Raw genomic sequence first — 6086 nt, forward strand, 5'->3', positions numbered from 1 at the left:
GGCAGGGCAGCTGGACCCTGACTCTGGCATTCCCTCTGGTCTGTGAGTGACACTTCTGAGTCTCGCTCCTGGGAGCTGGTTGCTTCCTTGGGGGCAAAGGCATGGAGATGCAGGAGGTATTGACTGGCTGATGCTGCCAGTAGATTTTAGAGTTCTGGCCTGGGTGGAAGAGGTCAGGAATTTTGGCCTGGGTGGGCCAGAACGGGGCACAGACTGATTTGAGGGTCGATCCCCAGGCAGAGTTAGGGACTGAGCGCCTCAGAGTGGGGCGGGGAGCAGTGGGCCTCAGAAGAGAGGGGAGAGGAGGGGGCGGTAAGAGGATTAGGCCGCTTAGACCCTTCTCTCCCACCAGGATCCCCCACCCCCACCCCCAAGCTCCAGAAAAGATTTCTTCTGCCAAAGCAAAACCGTTTAGGCTCCATTTAAAGGGACAAGAAAGGTGGAGGCGGGGGCTTTAAATAACCTTTTAATTTCCCTTCAGGGATCTGGCCCTGTGAGGGAGAGGAGAAAAGAGGGAAGGGAAGGGAAAGGAAGGGTACCACAGGCTGACTTTTTGGCTTAAGGGATTGGGACAGCGGCCAGGGGCATGCTTCTCAGGCTGGAGAAGTGGTGGGAAGGACACCGTGCCCCCACCTGGCTGCCCTCCACACACAGACACACACACAGATCAACCTCAACGCACACCAGTCAGTTACACTCACAGACCTGGATACAGGTGCCCACATAGAGAGTCACATTTAAAGACACACAAATGAAGGGGAGGGGGTCACCAAAGTCTCTCCAGCGGTAAGCCAGATGTGGAGTCCCTCCCTGCCCCTAGTCATTCCTACTTGGTAGTCCAGGGGCGGGTGGGAGTTGCTGAGCTCACTCCCCCCAAGGAATCCTGGTTTCAGTTGGGGCTCCCCTTCCAGCAGGAAGGAGCATCATCTTTCTTTGCCCAGGGACCCAACTCCAACCCATCCCTCCCTTGTCCCCTCCCCAGACTAGAGAGGGCTTGGTGGGCAGACTGGGTTGGGGCTGAGAACCCAACCCCTGCCTGGGCCTGAAGCGGGGCTCAGCCCAGACTCCTGGAGCAGACTTTGAGGATAGTACAGGTTCTGCTAGTGAGCTGAGGGCTATGGAAGGCTCCAGCCGGTGGGTCACAAGGCTCACCTAGGTGCCTGCTCTTTGAAGGGACTTGTCTGCCACACAGACTCTGAGCCCAGTGGGGGGATCCCTTGCTTGCCTCCTGTCCCAGACCCTTGCCAGCATCAGTTCTCCCAGTCCTTGAGGTCTGGAGGTGGTGGTGGGGTGGCCAGTATGCCTGGAGTCTCCTGGCACACTCTGGGCCTCCACACACAGGTGGGCTACTCAATCACACTCCACCCCTGTGCACTTCCAGAGACACTGTGACACAGTGCTGGGCTCTGAGTTGATGGTGGATTCTTATGGCGAGGGGGAGCACAAAAATAGCTGGCCTGTGCCGGGACAGAAAATCAGAGAGGAAAACAGGGTAGGAGGGCTAAAGGGAAGATGTCCCTGGGGAGGCCTGGGGCAATGGAGAGCTCAGCATGCCACAGTGTGGGTGGGTTTTACTGATTTACCAAAATGATTCCTAAGGTGCCACCGTCTAGACAGGAGCTAAGAAGTGGAAATGATTCAAGGCCTCCCTTTCTAGCCTGTTCCTGGAGCCTCCCCACCCACCCGCCCTAGGGCTGTGGCTGACACCTTCAAAGGGCTTAAAAGGAAGGCGTCCCAGACTGACTGGGGACCCGCCCCTAATAGACTTTCCTGGGGTGCAGGGGCTTGAGAGAGGAGGCAGCAAGGGCTTTTCAGGATAGGCTTGTATGTTTCTGTGTGTTCATTATCCTGTGAGTTACATGTATGTTGTGGTTACATTACATAATCCTATATGTGTGTGTAACATGTGTGTACACTTTTAAATATTAATATGTAATACATGGATGCAGACTGCGCCTTTGTGAGCCATGAGCATGGGTGTTCTGGGAGATGTTCCTAAATTGGACAATGGTGATGGGTAGGCCAGGGATGGGTTAACTTGAGAACTTTGGAAAAGCGGGTGCTCACAGGGCTTCTGGGAGGCCTGGAAACTCCGACACCCCCGGGGTGCCAGACGCCTGTGGACAAAGATCTGCATCCGAGGTTCCCCTGAAGTTCCAGGTCATACCCCAGCCCTGCCTTTTCTGGGCTCGGTTTAGAGTAGCGATGCCAAACCCAACCCCCCCAACTCCCCCGCCCCCGCAAGTGTACACATTCTGAAAGAGAAGCCCCACTCACAGCACCAGAGGGGAGGGGGCAGATGCCGGGTGCGGCCACCCTCTGAGCTCCCCAGACGGGCAGAGGAGACCCTTGAATTTCGGTAACACCCGACCGGGATGTCGGAGGCTCGGCCCGGAGACTGGAGACCCAGCCGCCTCGCGCTCGTTCCCGGAGGTTCACTGTCTACGTTCCGGACCTGCCGGGAGTCGGAGGCCTGATCCCGGTTTGGGGTTGGGGAGGAAGAGTGGGGGCGCCGGTGCCACTCCCCGTCCTGGCCCGCTCCCACCCCCACGGCTGGCTCTCCCCGGGGGCAGTGGCTAGGTGGGGGGCGGCTTAGAGTTAATGCGAGAGCTAATGGCTGCGGCCCGGCCCCCCGCGGCCCCCTCCATCGCCCTCCCACTCCCACCCCCAGCCCCGGGCAGGGCCGCGGGCCGCCCGCATCTGCGCGGTCCGCGGCGATTCATCATCTTGATCCATGGCGCGCGCTGACGGCGGCCCCGGCCGCGCTGACAAGACTAACAAAGCAATTTGCCACGAGCCATCTCCTGGACAGGTTATTAGCGCGGCCGCCGCTTAAAGAGCCCTACTCCCCGCCCCTACCCCAGCGCGGGGCAACTACCTGCTCTGCTCCCTCCCTACGACCGGCTACTGCCCCCTCACGGCCTAAGATACCCTTGTGGATTCCTGGCCATCCCCGACCACCCCAAAGTGCCCCCCCCCACCCACTTAGCTGCCGTGCGCCTGGGTCCTTCCCCCTAGCTGGAGTCGCTACCTGTTGGGGGCCCCCTTCCTCCCACCAGTTCCTGCCTCCAACCGCTCCCCAAATCCCCTACAAGCTCCTGGCCCCTTCCCACCATCTCTCAGCCTTTCCGCCTGCACTGACTTAGCTCCTCACTTTCTCACTCCCCGAGGCTCCCTCCTCACCTCCTCTACCCATCCCATTGCATTCAGGGATTGGAAAACTCTATTTATTCCCAGCTTTTCAGGGAGGAGTTCTCCTACCATGCCTTTGAGTCTCCTCTGACCACTTTTGCCCCTAGGTAACCTTGTGGGGGTGAGGTGGCCCAAGACCGGCTGGGTGGCTATGGAGGGGGGAGGACACTGGGGCTTCTCCAAGGGTCCCCTGACCAGGGATAAGTTTGGTGCACTTCCTCTGAGGGGAGGCCACGAATGCTGGGGGGAACAGTTTGGGCCCCATCCAAACAGATGCTCAGAGAGATGCAGAAACTTGCTGAGAGTCACACAGCAGGTCAGAGCAGAAGAGGGATTGGAACCAAAGTGTGTGGCCTCCCAGGCCTGGGCTGCATTCCTGGCTGCACAGCTCTGGGAAGTAATAGAGGCCAAGAGACCAGGGTGCCCTTACTAAGCAACTCACCTCCCACTTGCAGAGAAGGGTAAGGAGAGCTATATTTGTGAGTGGGGGTGTGTTGGGCCAGAATTATCAGTGGATAACATAGATAACATGGGAGAGGACCGAATCATACATTCAGATCTCCAAAGTGAAGTAACTATGTGGTCATTTCAGACAAGTCTATTTCTTAAAAGAATTCTCTAGGTAGAGTGGAAGCAGCCTGGTTCTTTAGATACATGGTGGATTTGCGTGGGGAGACTGGACGTACACTGGATGAGCTCCTGGGTGTGTGTCTGGGTACATGGATAAAACCAAGTATCCACCTGCTTGCACAGGTGGGGATCTGTTAAGTGTGTCTCTCTGAATGTATGGAGGGTGTCTCTGTGTATGGGTACACTGGGGGCTAAGTATGTCCCTTTGTATGTACATGGGGGTCTGGGAGAGGCCAGTGTGTGGCAGCCGTGTGACTGTACGAATGTGTCTGTGCACAATTAGGGTAACTGGACTTCAAACCAGGAAGGCGCCCCCAGCCCCTTGCTCCCTCTTCTCTTAGATCCAGCCTCAGTGCTCCCAAACTGTCAGCCTCTGCAGCTGGGCAGTGAGGAGAGACAGAGCCCTGTTTTATGAGTCTGGAGGAGCTGCTTCTGCAGGTCCTGAATCTAGGAGGGGTGCTCTTTCTTTAGGGCAGGTAGTCGGGAACCTCCACCATAAGCCAGGTTGGTGCTTAGCGTGTAAGTGGGGGCAGGGGAATGGACCCTGTACCCGGAACCTGGCTTTTTTCTTTTTCTTTGGCCAACCAGGCCGCCAAGCCTTCACCCGCGGGGAGGCCCAGCTCTGTCGCTGCCTGCGCCACCACTGCGTCCCTGATGTGAAATATGGGGGCGCAGGCCGCGCTGGGGAGATTTGTCATCTGTGCTCAGCGGGTGACTCTATCTGCAGACTATTAGAGTATAAAATATATTTTACAAGAGTTTTAGCTACAGGTGACTTGCTCTTTATTACTAGATGTGGGCAAAATCAATACTTCTGTAACTAAAAGATCATTTATTTTGCTTTTTGAAACATTTTTCAACAGGGGCACTGGCTAAGCTTGCAAAGCTATGATTAAGAGTTATGGCGGTGCCTGTTTCTCTTAACCCTTGAAGGTCCACAGCCTAGGTGCTCCTAGCTCTGGTACCTGCCTCTGGAAAGCCAGACACAGACACGCATCCCAATTGAAGCAAACACAGGCACACAGACTGAAGTGCATAGGCCCCCACTCCCAGGGTATCTGTCTTGCAGATACACTGATTCTTATACATGTTTACAAAAAGTCTCCCAGGTACACACAAAAATATAGCAGTATACACACACCTTCCTACCCAGAAACCCACAAATCAAATGCACACAGGCACAAATGCATGCTGCAAGAAAGTCACCAGCACACACTCACACGTACACACCATGACACTAAGATGTGCAGTCGCATTGTGCTAACTTCTGACCAGTGGCCAGACAAGGGTGGAGATTCTGAAACAGGGGTTGGAAGGTGCTCAGGCAGAGCCTCGTGAATGCAGCTCTGGGAACTCCTGAGCAAGGAATGGAGACAGCCCAGGAATGTCAGGGATCTGTGGAACCATGGCCTTATCCTGTCAGAGCCCAGCTGTCCTCAAGTCCTCATCCCCATGACAGCCCTGCGCCTCTGTTGTCAATTAAAGCATGGGGTGGGCTTCCCTGGCAGCTCAGCTGGTAAAGAATCTGCCTGCCAATGCAGGAGACCTGAGTTTGGTCCCTCTGTTGGGAAGATCCCCCAGAGAAGGAAATGGCAACCCACTCCAGTATTCTTGCCTGGAGAATCCCATGGACAGAGGACCCTGGCAGGCTACAGTCCTTGGGGTCACAAAGAGTTGGAAATGACTAAGCAACTCATACACACACACACACACAAAGCAGGGGGTGGTTTTTCTGGAAGCCACTATATAGGAAAGCTGTGAAGTCAATCAATTGTGTCAAAACTGCTCATTGGTAACCACCCCTGGCCTGGGTGGGTTCAGAACGATGAAGTGGCCACATACCATTCCCAAAATGACATCCCCCTAACCAGACTGAATGTGTCCTTTAGCTTGTTACCTCGGCATCAGCCAGTTATTATTCATCTCAGGGTTGGGGAGAGACATGGAGGAGACAGTGACTTAACCTATCCATAGGTGAAGCTCTGATGGTGAGATTCCAGACCATGAGGATGCCCAAGTGTATCAGTTATCTTTGGCTGCATAACTAATTACCCCTTGGGAATTTCCTGGCAGTCTGAGGTTAGGACTCAGTGCTTTCATTGCCAGGGCCCAGATTCAATCCTTGATCAGGGAATTAAGATCCCATGAACCAAATAGCATGGCAAAAAAAAAAAAAAAAGGAAGAGAAACATATTACCCTAAACTTAAGTGGCTTAAAACCGATGTTGATTATATCATAGTTTCTAAGCATCAGGAATCCAAGA

Source organism: Bubalus bubalis, chromosome 6 (genome assembly GCF_019923935.1).
Source record: "Bubalus bubalis isolate 160015118507 breed Murrah chromosome 6, NDDB_SH_1, whole genome shotgun sequence".
NCBI lineage: Eukaryota > Metazoa > Chordata > Mammalia > Artiodactyla > Bovidae > Bubalus > Bubalus bubalis.